This window comes from Barbatula barbatula (assembly GCF_947034865.1).
Source record: "Barbatula barbatula genome assembly, chromosome: 8".
NCBI classification, from domain to species: Eukaryota; Metazoa; Chordata; class Actinopteri; order Cypriniformes; family Nemacheilidae; genus Barbatula; species Barbatula barbatula.
Genome location: NC_136771.1, coordinates 14,312,785 through 14,336,488, shown reverse-complemented (window position 1 = coordinate 14,336,488; position 23,704 = coordinate 14,312,785).

Here is a 23,704-nt window from a genome sequence, read left to right as displayed (position 1 = left end):
TGAACAGTGTTCTTTGTCAAAACTGACATTCTAATCACCCACTGATGAACTATGTCACAAAATGCAGTTCTCAGCTCAGAACGCTTGTTTCTGACATTCTAACAGCTCAATTGGAGCATTTTAGTAATGATCAGTGTTCTTTGTCAAAACTGAAATTCTCGTCATCCACTGATGCTTTTTGTCACAAAATGCAGTTTTCAGCTCAGAAAGCTTGTTTCTGACATTCTAACAGCTCAATTAGAGCATTTTAGTAATGAACAGTGTTCTTTGTCAAAACTGACATTCTCATCATTCACTGATGAACTATGTCACAAAATGCAGTTCTCAGCTCAGAAAGCTTGTTTCTGACATTCTAACAGCTCAATTAGAGCATTTTAGTAATGATCAGTGTTCTTTGTCAAAACTGACATTCTCATCATCCACTGATTCACTTTGTCACAAAATGCAGTTTTCAGCTCAGAAAGCTTGTTTCTGACATTCTAACAGCTCAATTAGAGCATTTTAGTAATGAACAGTGTTCTTTGTCAAAACTGACATTCTCATCACCCACTGATGAACTTTGTCACAAAATGCAGTTTTATGCTCAGAAAGCTTGTTTCTGACATTCTAACAGCTCAATTAGAGCATTTTAGTAATGAACAGTGTTCTTTGTCAAAACTGACATTCTCATCATCCACTGATGCACTTTGTCACAAAATGCAGTTTAATGCTCAGAAAGCTTGTTTCTGACATTCTAACAGCTCAATTGGAGCATTTCAGTAATGAACAGAGTTCTTTGTCAAAACTGACATTCTCATCATCCACTGATTCACTTTGTCACAAAATGCATTTCTCAGCTCAGAAAGCTTGTTTCTGACATTCTAACAGCTCAATTGGAGCATTTCAGTAATGAACAGTGTTCTTTGTCAAAACTGACATTCTCATCATCCACTGATGAACTATGTCACAAAATGCAGTTTCTCAGCTCAGAAAGCTTGTTTCTGACATTCTAACAGCTCAATTAGAGCATTTTAGTAATGATCAGTGTTTTTTGTCAAAAGTGACATTCTCATCATCCACTGATTCACTTTGTCACAAAATGCATTTCTCAGCTCAGAAAGCTTGTTTCTGACATTCTAACAGCTCAATTGGAGCATTTCAGTAATGAACAGTGTTCTTTGTCAAAACTGACATTCTCATAATCTACTGATGAACTATGTCACAAAATGCAGTTCTCAGCTCAGAAAGCTTGTTTCTGACATTCTAACAGCTCAATTAGAGCATTTTAGTAATGAACAGTGTTCTTTGTCAAAACTGACATTCTCATCACCCACTGATGAACTTTGTCACAAAATGCAGTTTTATGCTCAGAAAGCTTGTTTCTGACATTCTAACAGCTCAATTAGAGCATTTTAGTAATCAACAGTGTTCTTTGTCAAAACTGACATTCTCATCATCCATTGATGCACTTTGTCACAAAATGCAGTTTTATGCTCAGAAAGCTTGTTTCTGACATTCTAACAGCTCAATTAGAGCATTTTAGTAATGATCAGTGTTCTTTGTCAAAACTGACATTCTCATCATCCACTGATGAACTGTCACAAAATGCAGTTCTCAGCTCAGAAAGCTTGTTTCTGACATTCTAACAGCTCAATTGGAGCATTTCAGTAATGATCAGTGTTCTTTGTCAAAACTGACATTCTCATCATCCACTGATGAACTATGTCACAAAATGCAGTTCTCAGCTCAGAAAGCTTGTTTCTAACATTCTAACAGCTCTATTGGAGCATTTAAGTAATGAACAGTGTTCTTTGTCAAAACTGACATTCTCATCATCCACTGATGAACTATGTCACAAAATGCAGTTTTCAGCTCAGAAAGCTTGTTTCTGACATTCTATCAGCTCAATTAGAGCATTTTAGTAATGAACAGTGTTCTTTATCAAAACTGACATTCTCATCATCCACTGATGCTTTTTGTCACAAAATGCAGTTTTCAGCTCAGAAAGCTTGTTTCTGACATTCTAACAGCTCAATTGGAGCATTTTAGTAATGATCAGTGTTCTTTGTCAAAACTGACATTCTCATCATCCACTGATTCACTTTGTCACAAAATGCAGTTCTCAGCTCAGAAAGCTTGTTTCTGACATTCTAACAGCTCAATTAGAGCATTTTAGTAATGAACAGTATTCTTTGTCAAAACTGACATTCTCATCATCCACTGATGCACTTTGTAAAAAAATGCAGTTTTCAGCTCAGAAAGCTTGTTTCTGATTTTCTAACAGCTCAATTGGAGCATTTTAGTAATGATCAGTGTTCTTTGTCAAAACTGACATTCTCATCATCCACTGATGAACTATGTCACAAAATGCAGTTCTCAGCTCAGAAAGCTTGTTTCTAACATTCTAACAGCTCTATTGGAGCATTTTAGTAATGATCAGTGTTCTTTGTCAAAACTGACATTCTCATCTTCCACTGATGCTTTTTGTCACAAAATGCAGTTTTCAGCTCAGAAAGCTTGTTTCTGATATTCTAACAGCTCAATTAGAGAATTTTAGTAATGAACAGTGTTCTTTGTCAAAACTGACATTCTCATCATCCACTGATGCACTTTGTCACAAAATGCATATCTCAGCTCAGAAAGCTTGTTTCTGACATTCTAACAGCTCAATTGGAGCATTTCAGTAATGATCAGTGTTCTTTGTCAAAACTGACATTTTCATCATCCACTGATGAACTTTGTCACAAAATGCAGTTTTATGCTCAGAAAGCTTGTTTCTGACATTCTAACAGCTCAATTAGAGCATTTTAGTAATGATCAGTGTTTTTTGTCAAAAGTGACATTCTCATCATCCACTGATTCACTTTGTCACAAAATGCATTTCTCACCTCAGAAAGCTTGTTTCTGACATTCTAACAGCTCAATTGGAGCATTTCAGTAATGAACAGTGTTCTTTGTCAAAACTGACATTCTCATCATCCACTGATGAACTATGTCACAAAATGCAGTTCTCAGCTCAGAAAGCTTGTTTCTGACATTCTAACAGCTCAATTAGAGCATTTTAGTAATGAACAGTGTTCTTTGTCAAAACTGACATTCTCATCACCCACTGATGAACTATGTCACAAAATGCAGTTTTCAGCTCAGAAAGCTTGTTTCTGACATTCTAACAGCTCAATTAGAGCATTTTAGTAATGAACAGTGTTCTTTGTCAAAACTGACATTCTCATCACCCACTGATGAACTTTGTCACAAAATGCAGTTTTATGCTCAGAAAGCTTGTTTCTGACATTCTAACAGCTCAATTAGAGCATTTTAGTAATGAACAGTGTTCTTTGTCAAAACTGACATTCTCATCATCCACTGATGCACTTTGTCACAAAATGCAGTTTTATGCTCAGAAAGCTTGTTTCTGACATTCTAACAGCTCAATTAGAGCATTTTAGTAATGATCAGTGTTCTTTGTCAAAAGTGACATTCTCATCATCCACTGATTCACTTTGTCACAAAATGCAGTTCTCAGCTCAGAAAGCTTGTTTCTGACATTCTAACAGCTCAATTAGAGCATTTCAGTAATGAACAGTGTTCTTTGTCAAAACCGACATTCTCATCATCCACTGATGCTTTTTGTCACAAAATGCAGTTTTGAGCTCAGAAAGCTTGTTTCTGACATTCTAACAGCTCAATTAGAGCATTTTAGTAATGATCAGTGTTCTTTGTCAAAACTGACATTCTCATCATCCACTGATGAACTGTCACAAAATGCAGTTCTCAGCTCAGAAAGCTTGTTTCTGACATTCTAACAGCTCAATTGGAGCATTTCAGTAATGATCAGTGTTCTTTGTCAAAACTGACATTCTCATCATCCACTGATGAACTATGTCACAAAATGCAGTTCTCAGCTCAGAAAGCTTGTTTCTAACATTCTAACAGCTCTATTGGAGCATTTAAGTAATGAACAGTGTTCTTTGTCAAAACTGACATTCTCATCATCCACTGATGAACTATGTCACAAAATGCAGTTTTCAGCTCAGAAAACTTGTTTCTGACATTCTATCAGCTCAATTAGAGCATTTTAGTAATGAACAGTGTTCTTTGTCAAAACTGACATTCTCATCATCCACTGATGCTTTTTGTCACAAAATGCAGTTTTCAGCTCAGAAAGCTTGTTTCTGACATTCTAACAGCTCAATTGGAGCATTTTAGTAATGATCAGTGTTCTTTGTCAAAACTGACATTCTCATCATCCACTGATTCACTTTGTCACAAAATGCAGTTCTCAGCTCAGAAAGCTTGTTTCTGACATTCTAACAGCTCAATTAGAGCATTTTAGTAATGAACAGTGTTCTATGTCAAAACTGACATTCTCATCATCCACTGATGCACTTTGTAAAAAAAATGCAGTTTTCAGCTCAGAAAGCTTGTTTCTGATTTTCTAACAGCTCAATTGGAGCATTTTAGTAATGATCAGTGTTCTTTGTCAAAACTGACATTCTCATCATCCACTGATGAACTATGTCACAAAATGCAGTTCTCAGCTCAGAAAGCTTGTTTCTAACATTCTAACAGCTCTATTGGAGCATTTTAGTAATGATCAGTGTTCTTTGTCAAAACTGACATTCTCATCATCCACTGATGCTTTTTGTCACAAAATGCAGTTTTCAGCTCAGAAAGCTTGTTTCTGACATTCTAACAGCTCAATTAGAGAATTTTAGTAATGAACAGTGTTCTTTGTCAAAACTGACATTCTCATCATCCACTGATGCACTTTGTCACAAAATGCATTTCTCAGCTCAGAAAGCTTGTTTCTGACATTCTAACAGCTCAATTGGAGCATTTCAGTAATGATCAGTGTTCTTTGTCAAAACTGACATTTTCATCATCCACTGATGAACTTTGTCACAAAATGCAGTTTTATGCTCAGAAAGCTTGTTTCTGACATTCTAACAGCTCAATTAGAGCATTTTAGTAATGATCAGTGTTTTTTGTCAAAAGTGACATTCTCATCATCCACTGATTCACTTTGTCACAAAATGCATTTCTCAGCTCAGAAAGCTTGTTTCTGACATTCTAACAGCTCAATTGGAGCATTTCAGTAATGAACAGTGTTCTTTGTCAAAACTGACATTCTCATCATCCACTGATGAACTATGTCACAAAATGCAGTTCTCAGCTCAGAAAGCTTGTTTCTGACATTCTAACAGCTCAATTAGAGCATTTTAGTAATGAACAGTGTTCTTTGTCAAAACTGACATTCTCATCACCCACTGATGAACTATGTCACAAAATGCAGTTCTCAGCTCAGAACGCTTGTTTCTGACATTCTAACAGCTCAATTGGAGCATTTCAGTAATGAACAGTGTTCTTTGTCAAAACCGACATTCTCATCATCCACTGATGCTTTTTGTCACAAAATGCAGTTTTGAGCTCAGAAAGCTTGTTTCTGACATTCTAACAGCTCAATTAGAGCATTTCAGTAATGAACAGTGTTCTTTGTCAAAACGGACATTCTCATCATCCACTGATGCTTTTTGTCACAAAATGCAGTTTTCAGCTCAGAAAGCGTGTTTCTGACATTCTAACAGCTCAATTAGAGCATTTTAGTAATGAACAGTGTTCTTTGTCAAAACTGACATTCTCATCATCCACTGATTCACTTTGTCACAAAATGACGTTTTCAGCTCAGAAAGCTTGTTTCTGACATTCTAACAGCTCAATTAGAGCATTTTAGTAATGAACAGTGTTCTTTGTCAAAACTGACATTCTCATCATCCACTGATGAACTATGTCACAAAATGCAGTTCTCAGCTCAGAAAGCTTGTTTCTGACATTCTAACAGCTCAATTAGAGCATTTCAGTAATGAACAGTGTTCTTTGTCAAAACTGACATTCTCATCATCCACTGATGCACTTTGTCACAAAATGCAGTTTTATGCTCAGAAAGCTTGTTTCTGACATTCTAACAGCTCAATTGGAGCATTTCAGTAATGAACAGTGTTCTTTGTCAAAACTGACATTCTCATCATCCACTGATGCTTTTTGTCACAAAATGCAGTTTTCAGCTCAGAAAGCGTGTTTCTGACATTCTAACAGCTCAATTAGAGCATTTTAGTAATGAACAGTGTACTTTGTCAAAACTGACATTCTCATCATCCACTGATTCACTTTGTCACAAAATGCCGTTTTCAGCTCAGAAAGCTTGTTTCTGACATTCTAACAGCTCAATTAGAGCATTTTAGTAATGAACAGTGTTCTTTGTCAAAACTGACATTCTCATCATCCACTGATGAACTATGTCACAAAATGCAGTTCTCAGCTCAGAAAGCTTGTTTCTGACATTCTAACAGCTCAATTAGAGCATTTCAGTAATGAACAGTGTTCTTTGTCAAAACTGACATTCTCATCATCCACTGATGCACTTTGTCACAAAATGCAGTTTTATGCTCAGAAAGCTTGTTTCTGACATTCTAACAGCTCAATTACAGCATTTTAGTAATGATCAGTGTTTTTTTGTCAAAAGTGACATTCTCATCATCCACTGATTCACTTTGTCACAAAATGCATTTCTCAGCTCAGAAAGCTTGTTTCTGACATTCTAACAGCTCAATTGGAGCATTTCAGTAATGAACAGTGTTCTTTGTCAAAACTGACATTCTCATCATCCACTGATGCACTTTGTCACAAAATGCAGTTTTATGCTAAGAAAGCTTGTTTCTGACATTCTAACAGCTCAATTGGAGCATTTCAGTAATGAACAGTGTTCTTTGTCAAAACTGACATTCTCATCATCCACTGATGAACTATGTCACAAAATGCAGTTCTCAGCTCAGAAAGCTTGTTTCTGACATTCTAACAGCTCAATTAGAGCATTTTAGTAATGAACAGTGTTCTTTGTCAAAACTGACATTCTCATCACCCACTGATGAACTATGTCACAAAATGCAGTTCTCAGCTCAGAACGCTTGTTTCTGACATTCTAACAGCTCAATTGGAGCATTTTAGTAATGATCAGTGTTCTTTGTCAAAACTGACATTCTCATCATCCACTGATTCACTTTGTCACAAAATGCATTTCTCAGCTCAGAAAGCTTGTTTCTGACATTCTAACAGCTCAATTAGAGCATTTCAGTAATGAACAGTGTTCTTTGTCAAAACCGACATTCAAATCATCCACTGATGCTTTTTGTCACAAAATGCAGTTTTGAGCTCAGAAAGCTTGTTTCTGACATTCTAACAGCTCAATTAGAGCATTTCAGTAATGAACAGTGTTCTTTGTCAAAACGGACATTCTCATCATCCACTGATGCTTTTTGTCACAAAATGCAGTTTTGAGCTCAGAAAGTTTGTTTCTGACATTCTAACAGCTCAATTAGAGAATTTTAGTAATGAACAGTGTTCTTTGTCAAAACTGACATTCTCATCATCCACTGATGCACTTTGTCACAAAATGCATTTCTCAGCTCAGAAAGCTTGTTTCTGACATTCTAACAGCTCAATTGGAGCATTTCAGTAATGGTCAGTGTTCTTTGTCAAAACTGACATTCTCATCATCCACTGATGAACTTTGTCACAAAATGCAGTTTTATGCTCAGAAAGCTTGTTTCTGACATTCTAACAGCTCAATTAGAGCATTTTAGTAATGATCAGTGTTTTTTGTCAAAAGTGACATTCTCATCATCCACTGATTCACTTTGTCACAAAATGCATTTCTCAGCTCAGAAAGCTTGTTTCTGACATTCTAACAGCTCAATTGGAGCATTTCAGTAATGAACAGTGTTCTTTGTCAAAACTGACATTCTCATAATCTACTGATGAACTATGTCACAAAATGCAGTTCTCAGCTCAGAAAGCTTGTTTCTGACATTCTAACAGCTCAATTGGAGCATTTCAGTAATGAACAGAGTTCTTTGTCAAAACTGATATTCTCATCATCCACTGATTCACTTTGTCACAAAATGCATTTCTCAGCTCAGAAAGCTTGTTTCTGACATTCTAACAGCTCAATTGGAGCATTTCAGTAATGAACAGTGTTCTTTGTCAAAACTGACATTCTCATCATCCACTGATGAACTATGTCACAAAATGCAGTTCTCAGCTCAGAAAGCTTGTTTCTGACATTCTAACAGCTCAATTGGAGCATTTTAGTAATGATCAGTGTTCTTTGTCAAAACCGACATTCTCATCATCCACTGATGCTTTTTGTCACAAAATGCAGTTTTGAGCTCAGAAAGCTTGTTTCTGACATTCTAACAGCTCAATTAGAGCATTTTAGTAATGAACAGTGTTCTTTGTCAAAACTGACATTCTCATCATCCACTGATGAACTATGTCACAAAATGCAGTTCTCAGCTCAGAAAGCTTGTTTCTGACATTCTAACAGCTCAATTAGAGCATTTCAGTAATGAACAGTGTTCTTTGTCAAAACCGACATTCTCATCATCCACTGATGCTTTTTGTCACAAAATGCAGTTTTGAGCTCAGAAAGCTTGTTTCTGACATTCTAACAGCTCAATTAGAGCATTTCAGTAATGAACAGTGTTCTTTGTCAAAACGGACATTCTCATCATCCACTGATGCTTTTTGTCACAAAATGCAGTTTTGAGCTCAGAAAGCTTGTTTCTGACATTCTAACAGCTCAATTAGAGCATTTTAGTAATGATCAGTGTTCTTTGTCAAAACTGACATTCTCATCATCCACTGATTCACTTTGTCACAAAATGCAGTTTTCAGCTCAGAAAGCTTGTTTCTGACATTCTAACAGCTCAATTAGAGCATTTTAGTAATGAACAGTGTTCTTTGTCAAAACTGACATTCTCATCACCCACTGATGAACTATGTCACAAAATGCAGTTCTCAGCTCAGAACGCTTGTTTCTGACATTCTAACAGCTCAATTGGAGCATTTTAGTAATGAACAGTGTTCTTTGTCAAAACTGACATTCTCATCATCCACTGATTCACTTTGTCACGAAATGCAGTTTTATGCTAAGAAAGCTTGTTTCTGACATTCTAACAGCTCAATTGGAGCATTTCAGTAATGAACAGTGTTCTTTGTCAAAACTGACATTCTCATCATCCACTGATGAACTATGTCACAAAATGCAGTTCTCAGCTCAGAAAGCTTGTTTCTGACATTCTAACAGCTCAATTAGAGCATTTTAGTAATGAACAGTGTTCTTTGTCAAAACTGACATTCTCATCACCCACTGATGAACTATGTCACAAAATGCAGTTCTCAGCTCAGAACGCTTGTTTCTGACATTCTAACAGCTCAATTGGAGCATTTTAGTAATGATCAGTGTTTTTTGTCAAAAGTGACATTCTCATCATCCACTGATTCACTTTGTCACAAAATGCATTTCTCAGCTCAGAAAGCTTGTTTCTGACATTCTAACAGCTCAATTGGAGCATTTCAGTAATGAACAGTGTTCTTTGTCAAAACTGACATTCTCATAATCTACTGATGAACTATGTCACAAAATGCAGTTCTCAGCTCAGAAAGCTTGTTTCTGACATTCTAACAGCTCAATTGGAGCATTTCAGTAATGAACAGAGTTCTTTGTCAAAACTGACATTCTCATCATCCACTGATTCACTTTGTCACAAAATGCATTTCTCAGCTCAGAAAGCTTGTTTCTGACATTCTAACAGCTCAATTGGAGCATTTTAGTAATGAACAGTGTTCTTTGTCAAAACTGACATTCTCATCATCCACTGATGAACTATGTCACAAAATGCAGTTCTCAGCTCAGAAAGCTTGTTTCTGACATTCTAACAGCTCAATTGGAGCATTTTAGTAATGATCGGTGTTCTTTGTCAAAACCGACATTCTCATCATCCACTGATGCTTTTTGTCACAAAATGCAGTTTTGAGCTCAGAAAGCTTGTTTCTGACATTCTAACAGCTCAATTAGAGCATTTCAGTAATGAACAGTGTTCTTTGTCAAAACGGACATTCTCATCATCCACTGATGCTTTTTGTCACAAAATGCAGTTTTGAGCTCAGAAAGCTTGTTTCTGACATTCTAACAGCTCAATTAGAGCATTTTAGTAATGATCAGTGTTCTTTGTCAAAACTGACATTCTCATCATCCACTGATGAACTATGTCACAAAATGCAGTTCTCAGCTCAGAACGCTTGTTTCTGACATTCTAACAGCTCAATTGGAGCATTTTAGTAATGATCAGTGTTCTTTGTCAAAACTGACATTCTCATCATCCACTGATGAACTATGTCACAAAATGCAGTTCTCAGCTCAGAAAGCTTGTTTCTGACATTCTAACAGCTCAATTAGAGCATTTCAGTAATGAACAGTGTTCTTTGTCAAAACCGACATTCTCATCATCCACTGATGCTTTTTGTCACAAAATGCAGTTTTGAGCTCAGAAAGCTTGTTTCTGACATTCTAACAGCTCAATTAGAGCATTTCAGTAATGAACAGTGTTCTTTGTCAAAACGGACATTCTCATCATCCACTGATGCTTTTTGTCACAAAATGCAGTTTTCAGCTCAGAAAGCGTGTTTCTGACATTCTAACAGCTCAATTAGAGCATTTTAGTAATGAACAGTGTTCTTTGTCAAAACTGACATTCTCATCATCCACTGATTCACTTTGTCACAAAATGCCGTTTTCAGCTCAGAAAGCTTGTTTCTGACATTCTAACAGCTCAATTAGAGCATTTTAGTAATGAACAGTGTTCTTTGTCAAAACTGACATTCTCATCATCCACTGATGAACTATGTCACAAAATGCAGTTCTCAGCTCAGAAAGCTTGTTTCTGACATTCTAACAGCTCAATTAGAGCATTTCAGTAATGAACAGTGTTCTTTGTCAAAACTGACATTCTCATCATCCACTGATGCACTTTGTCACAAAATGCAGTTTTATGCTCAGAAAGCTTGTTTCTGACATTCTAACAGCTCAATTGGAGCATTTCAGTAATGAACAGTGTTCTTTGTCAAAACTGACATTCTCATCATCCACTGATGCTTTTTGTCACAAAATGCAGTTTTCAGCTCAGAAAGCGTGTTTCTGACATTCTAACAGCTCAATTAGAGCATTTTAGTAATGAACAGTGTTCTTTGTCAAAACTGACATTCTCATCATCCACTGATTCACTTTGTCACAAAATGCCGTTTTCAGCTCAGAAAGCTTGTTTCTGACATTCTAACAGCTCAATTAGAGCATTTTAGTAATGAACAGTGTTCTTTGTCAAAACTGACATTCTCATCATCCACTGATGAACTATGTCACAAAATGCAGTTCTCAGCTCAGAAAGCTTGTTTCTGACATTCTAACAGCTCAATTAGAGCATTTCAGTAATGAACAGTGTTCTTTGTCAAAACTGACATTCTCATCATCCACTGATGCACTTTGTCACAAAATGCAGTTTTATGCTCAGAAAGCTTGTTTCTGACATTCTAACAGCTCAATTAGAGCATTTCAGTAATGAACAGTGTTCTTTGTCAAAACTGACATTCTCATCATCCACTGATGCACTTTGTCACAAAATGCAGTTTTATGCTAAGAAAGCTTGTTTCTGACATTCTAACAGCTCAATTGGAGCATTTCAGTAATGAACAGTGTTCTTTGTCAAAACTGACATTCTCATCATCCACTGATGAACTATGTCACAAAATGCAGTTCTCAGCTCAGAAAGCTTGTTTCTGACATTCTAACAGCTCAATTAGAGCATTTTAGTAATGAACAGTGTTCTTTGTCAAAACTGACATTCTCATCACCCACTGATGAACTATGTCACAAAATGCAGTTCTCAGCTCAGAACGCTTGTTTCTGACATTCTAACAGCTCAATTGGAGCATTTTAGTAATGATCAGTGTTCTTTGTCAAAACTGACATTCTCATCATCCACTGATTCACTTTGTCACAAAATGCATTTCTCAGCTCAGAAAGCTTGTTTCTGACATTCTAACAGCTCAATTAGAGCATTTCAGTAATGAACAGTGTTCTTTGTCAAAACCGACATTCAAATCATCCACTGATGCTTTTTGTCACAAAATGCAGTTTTGAGCTCAGAAAGCTTGTTTCTGACATTCTAACAGCTCAATTAGAGCATTTCAGTAATGAACAGTGTTCTTTGTCAAAACGGACATTCTCATCATCCACTGATGCTTTTTGTCACAAAATGCAGTTTTGAGCTCAGAAAGTTTGTTTCTGACATTCTAACAGCTCAATTAGAGAATTTTAGTAATGAACAGTGTTCTTTGTCAAAACTGACATTCTCATCATCCACTGATGCACTTTGTCACAAAATGCATTTCTCAGCTCAGAAAGCTTGTTTCTGACATTCTAACAGCTCAATTGGAGCATTTCAGTAATGGTCAGTGTTCTTTGTCAAAACTGACATTCTCATCATCCACTGATGAACTTTGTCACAAAATGCAGTTTTATGCTCAGAAAGCTTGTTTCTGACATTCTAACAGCTCAATTAGAGCATTTTAGTAATGATCAGTGTTTTTTGTCAAAAGTGACATTCTCATCATCCACTGATTCACTTTGTCACAAAATGCATTTCTCACCTCAGAAAGCTTGTTTCTGACATTCTAACAGCTCAATTGGAGCATTTCAGTAATGAACAGTGTTCTTTGTCAAAACTGACATTCTCATAATCTACTGATGAACTATGTCACAAAATGCAGTTCTCAGCTCAGAAAGCTTGTTTCTGACATTCTAACAGCTCAATTGGAGCATTTCAGTAATGAACAGAGTTCTTTGTCAAAACTGACATTCTCATCATCCACTGATTCACTTTGTCACAAAATGCATTTCTCAGCTCAGAAAGCTTGTTTCTGACATTCTAACAGCTCAATTGGAGCATTTCAGTAATGAACAGTGTTCTTTGTCAAAACTGACATTCTCATCATCCACTGATGAACTATGTCACAAAATGCAGTTCTCAGCTCAGAAAGCTTGTTTCTGACATTCTAACAGCTCAATTGGAGCATTTTAGTAATGATCAGTGTTCTTTGTCAAAACCGACATTCTCATCATCCACTGATGCTTTTTGTCACAAAATGCAGTTTTGAGCTCAGAAAGCTTGTTTCTGACATTCTAACAGCTCAATTAGAGCATTTTAGTAATGAACAGTGTTCTTTGTCAAAACTGACATTCTCATCATCCACTGATGAACTATGTCACAAAATGCAGTTCTCAGCTCAGAAAGCTTGTTTCTGACATTCTAACAGCTCAATTAGAGCATTTCAGTAATGAACAGTGTTCTTTGTCAAAACCGACATTCTCATCATCCACTGATGCTTTTTGTCACAAAATGCAGTTTTGAGCTCAGAAAGCTTGTTTCTGACATTCTAACAGCTCAATTAGAGCATTTCAGTAATGAACAGTGTTCTTTGTCAAAACGGACATTCTCATCATCCACTGATGCTTTTTGTCACAAAATGCAGTTTTGAGCTCAGAAAGCTTGTTTCTGACATTCTAACAGCTCAATTAGAGCATTTTAGTAATGATCAGTGTTCTTTGTCAAAACTGACATTCTCATCATCCACTGATTCACTTTGTCACAAAATGCAGTTTTCAGCTCAGAAAGCTTGTTTCTGACATTCTAACAGCTCAATTAGAGCATTTTAGTAATGAACAGTGTTCTTTGTCAAAACTGACATTCTCATCACCCACTGATGAACTATGTCACAAAATGCAGTTCTCAGCTCAGAACGCTTGTTTCTGACATTCTAACAGCTCAATTGGAGCATTTTAGTAATGAACAGTGTTCTTTGTCAAAACTGACATTCTCATAATCCACTGATTCACTTTGTCACAAAATGCAGTTTTATGCTAAGAAAGCTTGTTTCTGACATTCTAACAGCTCAATTGGAGCATTTCAGTAATGAACAGTGTTCTTTGTCAAAACTGACATTCTCATCATCCACTGATGAACTATGTCACAAAATGCAGTTCTCAGCTCAGAAAGCTTGTTTCTGACATTCTAACAGCTCAATTAGAGCATTTTAGTAATGAACAGTGTTCTTTGTCAAAACTGACATTCTCATCACCCACTGATGAACTATGTCACAAAATGCAGTTCTCAGCTCAGAACGCTTGTTTCTGACATTCTAACAGCTCAATTGGAGCATTTTAGTAATGAACAGTGTTCTTTGTCAAAACTGACATTCTCATAATCTACTGATGAACTATGTCACAAAATGCAGTTCTCAGCTCAGAAAGCTTGTTTCTGACATTCTAACAGCTCAATTGGAGCATTTCAGTAATGAACAGAGTTCTTTGTCAAAACTGACATTCTCATCATCCACTGATGAACTATGTCACAAAATGCATTTCTCAGCTCAGAAAGCTTGTTTCTGACATTCTAACAGCTCAATTGGAGCATTTTAGTAATGATCAGTGTTCTTTGTCAAAACCGACATTCTCATCATCCACTGATGCTTTTTGTCACAAAATGCAGTTCTCAGCTCAGAAAGCTTGTTTCTGACATTCTAAAAGCTCAATTAGAGCATTTTAGTAATGATCAGTGTTCTTTGTCAAAAGTGACATTCTCATCATCCACTGATTCACTTTGTCACAAAATGCATTTCTCAGCTCAGAAAGCTTGTTTCTGACATTCTAACAGCTCAATTGGAGCATTTCAGTAATGAACAGTGTTCTTTGTCAAAACTGACATTCTCATAATCTACTGATGAACTATGTCACAAAATGCAGTTCTCAGCTCAGAAAGCTTGTTTCTGACATTCTAACAGCTCAATTGGAGCATTTCAGTAATGAACAGAGTTCTTTGTCAAAACTGACATTCTCATCATCCACTGATGAACTATGTCACAAAATGCATTTCTCAGCTCAGAAAGCTTGTTTCTGACATTCTAACAGCTCAATTGGAGCATTTTAGTAATGATCAGTGTTCTTTGTCAAAACCGACATTCTCATCATCCACTGATGCTTTTTGTCACAAAATGCAGTTCTCAGCTCAGAAAGCTTGTTTCTGACATTCTAAAAGCTCAATTAGAGCATTTTAGTAATGATCAGTGTTCTTTGTCAAAAGTGACATTCTCATCATCCACTGATTCACTTTGTCACAAAATGCAGTTCTCAGCTCAGAAAGCTTGTTTCTGACATTCTAACAGCTCAATTGGAGCATTTCAGTAATGAACAGTGTTCTTTGTCAAAACTGACATTCTCATCATCCACTGATGCACTTTGTCACAAAATGCAGTTTTATGCTCAGAAAGCTTGTTTCTGACATTCTAACAGCTCAATTAGAGCATTTTAGTAATGATCAGTGTTCTTTGTCAAAAGTGACATTCTCATCATCCACTGATTCACTTTGTCACAAAATGCAGTTCTCAGCTCAGAAAGCTTGTTTCTGACATTCTAACAGCTAAATTAGAGCATTTTAGTAATGATCAGTGTTCTTTGTCAAAAGTGACATTCTCATCATCCACTGATTCACTTTGTCACAAAATGCAGTTCTCAGCTCAGAAAGCTTGTTTCTGACATTCTAACAGCTCAATTGGAGCATTTTAGTAATGATCAGTGTTCTTTGTCAAAACTGACATTCTCATCATGCACTGATGAACTATGTCACAAAATGCAGTTCTCAGCTCAGAAAGCTTGTTTCTGACATTCTAACAGCTCAATTAGAGCATTTTAGTAATGAACACTGTTCTTTGTCAAAACTGACATTCTCATCATCCACTGATGAACTATGTCACAAAATGCAGTTCTCAGCTCAGAAAGCTTGTTTCTGACATTATAACAGATCAATTGGAGCATTTTAGTAATGATCAGTGTTCTTTGTCAAAACTGACATTCTCATCATCCACTGATTCACTTTGTCACAAAATGCATTTCTCAGCTCAGAAAGCTTGTTTCTGACATTTAACAGCTCAATTGGAGCATTTCAGTAATGAACAGTGTTCTTTGTCAAAAAAGACATTCTCATCATCCACTGATGAACTATGTCACAAAATGCATTTCTCAGCTCAGAAAGCTTGTTTCTGACATTCTAACAGCTCAATTGGAGCATTTTAGTAATGATCAGTGTTCTTTGTCAAAACCGACATTCTCATCATCCACTGATGCTTTTTGTCACAAAATGCAGTTCTCAGCTCAGAAAGCTTGTTTCTGACATTCTAAAAGCTCAATTAGAGCATTTTAGTAATGATCAGTGTTCTTTGTCAAAAGTGACATTCTCATCATCCACTGATTCACTTTGTCACAAAATGCAGTTCTCAGCTCAGAAAGCTTGTTTCTGACATTCTAACAGATCAATTAGAGAATTTTAGTAATGAACAGTGTTCTTTGTCAAAACTGACATTCTCATCATCCACTGATGAACTTTGTCACAAAATGCAGTTCTCAGCTCAGAAAGCTTGTTTCTGACATTCTAACAGCTCAATTAGAGCATTTTAGTAATGAACAGTGTTCTTTGTCAAAACTGACATTCTCATCATCCACTGATGCACTTTGTCACAAAATGCATTTCTCAGCTCAGAAAGCTTGTTTCTGACATTCTAACAGCTCAATTGGAGCATTTCAGTAATGAACAGTGTTCTTTGTCAAAACTGACATTCTCATCATCCACTGATGAACTATGTCACAAAATGCAGTTCTCAGCTCAGAAAGCTTGTTTCTGACATTCTAACAGCTCAATTGGAGCATTTTAGTAATGATCAGTGTTCTTTGTCAAAACCGACATTCTCATCATCCACTGATGCTTTTTGTCACAAAATGCAGTTTTGAGCTCAGAAAGCTTGTTTCTGACATTCTAACAGCTCAATTAGAGCATTTTAGTAATGAACAGTGTTCTTTGTCAAAACTGACATTCTCATCATCCACTGATGAACTATGTCACAAAATGCAGTTCTCAGCTCAGAAAGCTTGTTTCTGACATTCTAACAGCTCAATTAGAGCATTTTAGTAATGATCAGTGTTCTTTGTCAAAACTGACATTCTCATCATTCACTGATTCACTTTGTCACAAAATGCAGTTTTTTAGCTCAGAAAGCTTGTTTCTGACATTCTAACATCTCAATTAGAGCATTTTAGTAATGAACAGTGTTCTTTGTCAAAACTGACATTCTCATCATCCACTGATGAACTTTGTCACAAAATGCAGTTCTCAGCTCAGAAAGCTTGTTTCTGACATTCTAACAGCTCAATTAGAGCATTTTAGTAATGAACAGTGTTCTTTGTCAAAACTGACATTCTCATCATCCACTGATGCACTTTGTCACAAAATGCATTTCTCAGCTCAGAAAGCTTGTTTCTGACATTCTAACAGCTCAATTGGAGCATTTCAGTAATGAACAGTGTTCTTTGTCAAAACTGACATTCTCATCATCCACTGATGAACTATGTCACAAAATGCAGTTCTCAGCTCAGAAAGCTTGTTTCTGACATTCTAACAGCTCAATTGGAGCATTTTAGTAATGAACAGTGTTCTTTGTCAAAACTGACATTCTCATCATCCACTGATTCACTTTGTCACAAAATGCATTTCTCAGCTCAGAAAGCTTGTTTCTGACATTCTAACAGCTCAATTGGAGCATTTCAGTAATGAACAGTGTTCTTTGTCAAAACTGACATTCTCATCATCCACTGATGAACTATGTCACAAAATGCAGTTCTCAGCTCAGAAAGCTTGTTTCTGACATTCTAACAGCTCAATTAGAGCATTTTAGTAATGATCAGTGTTCTTTGTCAAAACTGACATTCTCATCATCCACTGATGCTTTTTGTCACAAAATGCAGTTTTCAGCTCAGAAAGCGTGTTTCTGACATTCTAACAGCTCAATTAGAGCATTTTAGTAATGAACAGTGTTCTTTGTCAAAACTGACATTCTCATCATCCACTGATTCACTTTGTCACAAAATGCCGTTTTCAGCTCAGAAAGCTTGTTTCTGACATTCTAACAGCTCAATTAGAGCATTTTAGTAATGAACAGTGTTCTTTGTCAAAACTGACATTCTCATCATCCACTGATGAACTATGTCACAAAATGCAGTTCTCAGCTCAGAAAGCTTGTTTCTGACATTCTAACAGCTCAATTAGAGCATTTCAGTAATGAACAGTGTTCTTTGTCAAAACTGACATTCTCATCATCCACTGATGCACTTTGTCACAAAATGCAGTTTTATGCTCAGAAAGCTTGTTTCTGACATTCTAACAGCTCAATTGGAGCATTTCAGTAATGAACAGTGTTCTTTGTCAAAACTGACATTCTCATCATCCACTGATGAACTATGTCACAAAATGCAGTTCTCAGCTCAGAAAGCTTGTTTCTGACATTCTAACAGCTCAATTAGAGCATTTTAGTAATGAACAGTGTTCTTTGTCAAAACTGACATTCTCATCACCCACTGATGAACTATGTCACAAAATGCAGTTCTCAGCTCAGAACGCTTGTTTCTGACATTCTAACAGCTCAATTGGAGCATTTTAGTAATGATCAGTGTTCTTTGTCAAAACTGACAATCTCATCATCCACTGATTCACTTTGTCACAAAATGCATTTCTCAGCTCAGAAAGCTTGTTTCTGACATTTAACAGCTCAATTGGAGCATTTCAGTAATGAACAGTGTTCTTTGTCAAAAAAGACATTCTCATCATCCACTGATGAACTATGTCACAAAATGCATTTCTCAGCTCAGAAAGCTTGTTTCTGACATTCTAACAGCTCAATTGGAGCATTTTAGTAATGATCAGTGTTCTTTGTCAAAACCGACATTCTCATCATCCACTGATGCTTTTTGTCACAAAATGCAGTTTTCAGCTCAGAAAGCTTGTTTCTGACATTCTAACAGCTCAATTAGAGCATTTTAGTAATGAACAGTGTTCTTTGTCAAAACTGACATTCTCATCATCCACTGATGCACTTTGTCAAAAAAATGCAGTTTTCAGCTCAGAAAGCTTGTTTCTGACATTCTAACAGCTCAATTGGAGCATTTTAGTAATGATCAGTGTTCTTTGTCAAAACTGACATTCTCATCACCCACTGATGAACTATGTCACAAAATGCAGTTCTCAGCTCAGAACGCTTGTTTCTGACATTCTAACAGCTCAATTGGAGCATTTAAGTGATGATCAGTGTTCTTTGTCAAAACTGACATGCTCATCATCCACTGATTCACATTGTCACAAAATGCATTTCTCAGCTCAGAAAGCTTGTTTCTGACATTCTAACAGCTCAATTGGAGCATTTCAGTAATGAACAGTGTTCTTTGTCAAAACTGACATTCTCATCATCCACTGATGAACTATGTCACAAAATGCAGTTCTCAGCTCAGAAAGCTTGTTTCTGACATTCTAACAGCTCAATTGGAGCATTTTAGTAATGATCAGTGTTCTTTGTCAAAACCGACATTCTCATCATCCACTGATGCTTTTTGTCACAAAATGCAGTTTTGAGCTCAGAAAGCTTGTTTCTGACATTCTAACAGCTCAATTGGAGCATTTTAGTAATGATCAGTGTTCTTTGTCAAAACTGACATTCTCATCATCCACTGATTCACTTTGTCACAAAATGCAGTTTTCAGCTCAGAAAGCTTGTTTCTGACATTCCATCCAACTCAATTAGAGCATTTCAGTAATGAACAGTGTTCTTTGTCAAAACGGACATTCTCATCATCCACTGATGCTTTTTGTCACAAAATGCAGTTTTGAGCTCAGAAAGCTTGTTTCTGACATTCTAACAGCTCAATTAGAGCATTTTAGTAATGATCAGTGTTCTTTGTCAAAACTGACATTCTCATCATCCACTGATTCACTTTGTCACAAAATGCAGTTTTCAGCTCAGAAAGCTTGTTTCTGACATTCTAACAGCTCAATTAGAGCATTTTAGTAATGAACAGTGTTCTTTGTCAAAACTGACATTCTCATCACCCACTGATGAACTATGTCACAAAATGCAGTTCTCAGCTCAGAACGCTTGTTTCTGACATTCTAACAGCTCAATTGGAGCATTTTAGTAATGAACAGTGTTCTTTGTCAAAACTGACATTCTCATCACCCACTGATGAACTATGTCACAAAATGCAGTTCTCAGCTCAGAACGCTTGTTTCTGACATTCTAACAGCTCAATTGGAGCATTTTAGTAATGAACAGTGTTCTTTGTCAAAACTGACATTCTCATCATCCACTGATTCACTTTGTCACAAAATGCATTTCTCAGCTCAGAAAGCTTGTTTCTGACATTCTAACAGCTCAATTGGAGCATTTCAGTAATGAACAGTGTTCTTTGTCAAAACTGACATTCTCATCATCCACTGATGAACTATGTCACAAAATGCAGTTCTCAGCTCAGAAAGCTTGTTTCTGACATTCTAACAGCTCAATTAGAGCATTTTAGTAATGATCAGTGTTCTTTGTCAAAACTGACATTCTCATCATCCACTGATGCTTTTTGTCACAAAATGCAGTTTTCAGCTCAGAAAGCGTGTTTCTGACATTCTAACAGCTCAATTAGAGCATTTTAGTAATGAACAGTGTTCTTTGTCAAAACTGACATTCTCATCATCCACTGATTCACTTTGTCACAAAATGCCGTTTTCAGCTCAGAAAGCTTGTTTCTGACATTCTAACAGCTCAATTAGAGCATTTTAGTAATGAACAGTGTTCTTTGTCAAAACTGACATTCTCATCATCCACTGATGAACTATGTCACAAAATGCAGTTCTCAGCTCAGAAAGCTTGTTTCTGACATTCTAACAGCTCAATTAGAGCATTTCAGTAATGAACAGTGTTCTTTGTCAAAACTGACATTCTCATCATCCACTGATGCACTTTGTCACAAAATGCAGTTTTATGCTCAGAAAGCTTGTTTCTGACATTCTAACAGCTCAATTGGAGCATTTCAGTAATGAACAGTGTTCTTTGTCAAAACTGACATTCTCATCATCCACTGATGAACTATGTCACAAAATGCAGTTCTCAGCTCAGAAAGCTTGTTTCTGACATTCTAACAGCTCAATTAGAGCATTTTAGTAATGAACAGTGTTCTTTGTCAAAACTGACATTCTCATCACCCACTGATGAACTATGTCACAAAATGCAGTTCTCAGCTCAGAACGCTTGTTTCTGACATTCTAACAGCTCAATTGGAGCATTTTAGTAATGATCAGTGTTCTTTGTCAAAACTGACAATCTCATCATCCACTGATTCACTTTGTCACAAAATGCATTTCTCAGCTCAGAAAGCTTGTTTCTGACATTTAACAGCTCAATTGGAGCATTTCAGTAATGAACAGTGTTCTTTGTCAAAAAAGACATTCTCATCATCCACTGATGAACTATGTCACAAAATGCATTTCTCAGCTCAGAAAGCTTGTTTCTGACATTCTAACAGCTCAATTGGAGCATTTTAGTAATGATCAGTGTTCTTTGTCAAAACCGACATTCTCATCATCCACTGATGCTTTTTGTCACAAAATGCAGTTTTCAGCTCAGAAAGCTTGTTTCTGACATTCTAACAGCTCAATTAGAGCATTTTAGTAATGAACAGTGTTCTTTGTCAAAACTGACATTCTCATCATCCACTGATGCACTTTGTCAAAAAAATGCAGTTTTCAGCTCAGAAAGCTTGTTTCTGACATTCTAACAGCTCAATTGGAGCATTTTAGTAATGATCAGTGTTCTTTGTCAAAACTGACATTCTCATCACCCACTGATGAACTATGTCACAAAATGCAGTTCTCAGCTCAGAACGCTTGTTTCTGACATTCTAACAGCTCAATTGGAGCATTTAAGTGATGATCAGTGTTCTTTGTCAAAACTGACATGCTCATCATCCACTGATTCACATTGTCACAAAATGCATTTCTCAGCTCAGAAAGCTTGTTTCTGACATTCTAACAGCTCAATTGGAGCATTTCAGTAATGAACAGTGTTCTTTGTCAAAACTGACATTCTCATCATCCATTGATGAACTATGTCACAAAATGCAGTTCTCAGCTCAGAAAGCTTGTTTCTGACATTCTAACAGCTCAATTGGAGCATTTTAGTAATGATCAGTGTTCTTTGTCAAAACCGACATTCTCATCATCCACTGATGCTTTTTGTCACAAAATGCAGTTTTGAGCTCAGAAAGCTTGTTTCTGACATTCTAACAGCTCAATTGGAGCATTTTAGTAATGATCAGTGTTCTTTGTCAAAACTGACATTCTCATCATCCACTGATTCACTTTGTCACAAAATGCAGTTTTCAGCTCAGAAAGCTTGTTTCTGACATTCCATCCAACTCAATTAGAGCATTTCAGTAATGAACAGTGTTCTTTGTCAAAACGGACATTCTCATCATCCACTGATGCTTTTTGTCACAAAATGCAGTTTTGAGCTCAGAAAGCTTGTTTCTGACATTCTAACAGCTCAATTAGAGCATTTTAGTAATGATCAGTGTTCTTTGTCAAAACTGACATTCTCATCATCCACTGATTCACTTTGTCACAAAATGCAGTTTTCAGCTCAGAAAGCTTGTTTCTGACATTCTAACAGCTCAATTAGAGCATTTTAGTAATGAACAGTGTTCTTTGTCAAAACTGACATTCTCATCACCCACTGATGAACTATGTCACAAAATGCAGTTCTCAGCTCAGAACGCTTGTTTCTGACATTCTAACAGCTCAATTGGAGCATTTTAGTAATGAACAGTGTTCTTTGTCAAAACTGACATTCTCATCACCCACTGATGAACTATGTCACAAAATGCAGTTCTCAGCTCAGAACGCTTGTTTCTGACATTCTAACAGCTCAATTGGAGCATTTTAGTAATGAACAGTGTTCTTTGTCAAAACTGACATTCTCATCATCCACTGATTCACTTTGTCACAAAATGCATTTCTCAGCTCAGAAAGCTTGTTTCTGACATTCTAACAGCTCAATTGGAGCATTTCAGTAATGAACAGTGTTCTTTGTCAAAACTGACATTCTCATCATCCACTGATGAACTATGTCACAAAATGCAGTTCTCAGCTCAGAAAGCTTGTTTCTGACATTCTAACAGCTCAATTAGAGCATTTTAGTAATGATCAGTGTTCTTTGTCAAAACTGACATTCTCATCATCCACTGATGCTTTTTGTCACAAAATGCAGTTTTCAGCTCAGAAAGCGTGTTTCTGACATTCTAACAGCTCAATTAGAGCATTTTAGTAATAAACAGTGTTCTTTGTCAAAACTGACATTCTCATCATCCACTGATTCACTTTGTCACAAAATGCCGTTTTCAGCTCAGAAAGCTTGTTTCTGACATTCTAACAGCTCAATTAGAGCATTTTAGTAATGAACAGTGTTCTTTGTCAAAACTGACATTCTCATCATCCACTGATGAACTATGTCACAAAATGCAGTTCTCAGCTCAGAAAGCTTGTTTCTGACATTCTAACAGCTCAATTAGAGCATTTCAGTAATGAACAGTGTTCTTTGTCAAAACTGACATTCTCATCACCCACTGATGAACTATGTCACAAAATGCAGTTCTCAGCTCAGCACGCTTGTTTCTGACATTCTAACAGCTCAATTGGAGCATTTTAGTAATGATCAGTGTTCTTTGTCAAAACTGAAATTCTCGTCATCCACTGATGCTTTTTGTCACAAAATGCAGTTTTCAGCTCAGAAAGCTTGTTTCTGACATTCTAACAGCTCAATTAGAGCATTTTAGTAATGAACAGTGTTCTTTGTCAAAACTGACATTCTCATCATTCACTGATGAACTATGTCACAAAATGCAGTTCTCAGCTCAGAA